Genomic DNA, 1,619 nt, shown 5'->3' with positions numbered 1-1,619 from the left:
CTCCCATGTGTTTTGCTCCATTTGCTGCCTTGTTGTTGTGGTATATTTCTTTCCAAGGAAAATATGTTTTGTCTGTGGTCAATCATATGATGTGACTAAGTCCTTGTTCTGGTTTGGGTTGAATTAGGGGAGAACCTTCAAGGAATCCCCTAATAACAAAACCTCTACCACCCCTCCCCCAACCCTGGGTTTGGGAAGGAATCTCTTGAACACAAAGTGGAAAAAACCGGTTTATTAACAAATGAATAAACACCCCCCCCCCCATCCCCGCTGACACAAGGGAAAAAAAAAAGAACAGAAAAAGCTCAGGTTACTGTGAGGGGGAGGGCGCAGAGCTTCTTTCACGAGCCCCGGCGATCCTCTTCGGACTCCTCCAGTCAGATCAGCTCCGGGTGCCGGTCCTAAATCTTAAAGGGGGGGGGGGGGGGCGAAGGGAGAAGAGGGAAAGGAAAAAAAACCAAACAAACAGAGCACAGAGGCGGCAGAAAGAGAAAAGAAAAACGTAAGGGCAAGAATATAAGCAGAAATTGCAAGGCAGCGAAGCATGCCTAAAAGCCAGGAAGCCAAAGCAAAAGCCGTGCCAGAGCGAGAGAGCAGAGCCAGCCCACAGTGCCCGCCCAGCTACAGGGAAGGAACAACTGTTAGACATAACAAAGGAGTCCACGATATGGGATAGAGAGCACTGTCAGCCCAGGACAGTCCTTTATAAGATTTCAGCCCTTCATTTCGCTCGCAGTGCAAACCATGTCAAAGATAGATCGTATTGCAGGCTTGCAATTTTCTACATGCTTTACTAGAATAACTCCCTTTTTATCTGATTTGATCCAGGGCTTGACAACACTGGATTATAGAAATGTACATACATCATTACTTAACGAAAGTGTTAGTTTTGAGCTGTGTAAACAAAAGTTTCCACATTGGCAGCCATTCTATTTATCTCTATTGACTTGTTTGTCACTGAAGACTCAAGATGACTCCCCTTGTGCTGTATTTTTCAAGATGGGTTGCTAAAGCAGATTGTGTAGAAATGCTAATACCTAATGAGCAGAAAGCAAAGTGGAATCAAATCAGTTGGCATGAATTTGAAGTATTGATGTACTGCAATCTTCTGAAATATTCATGAATTACTAATCCTTCAGACTGAACAGTGTTAATCATAACAGCTATGTTTTTTTTAACCTTGAACTATGTAAGAAAACAGAGTACAACAAGGGATTTGGAGTGGACAGTGCTCCCTTCCAAGGAGTGTGACCAAAAAAGCTCTTATTTTCAAAACTCACTGCTTTGATATCCAGCTCCACCAAAAAAATCACATGGGAGTGTTCCCAGCAGGACACACAGTGTTCTAGTCACACAGGTAATGTTTCTGCAGTAGTCAGGCTTGAGAGGCGCCTCCAGCTACAGTGACAGGGGAGAAAATACAGGCCCAAGCCAAGCAGTTGTCTCAATTTTTCCCTTGTGGCCTCAGGAACCATACTGACATTAGGCAGCAGTTATAACGAGGCCTTTTCAGCAGCTTGGGTTCAGAGCAGCAGCTGGAGCAGAGAAGAAATGGGCACAGGAGTGTGTCCACGACCTATGTGTGATCCCAGGTCACCAGTTCTTTAGGCACAGGTAAC

Source organism: Zosterops lateralis (assembly GCF_965231275.1).
Source record: "Zosterops lateralis genome assembly, chromosome: 4".
Lineage (NCBI taxonomy): Eukaryota > Metazoa > Chordata > Aves > Passeriformes > Zosteropidae > Zosterops > Zosterops lateralis.
Note: the sequence above shows the minus strand (reverse complement) of the source record.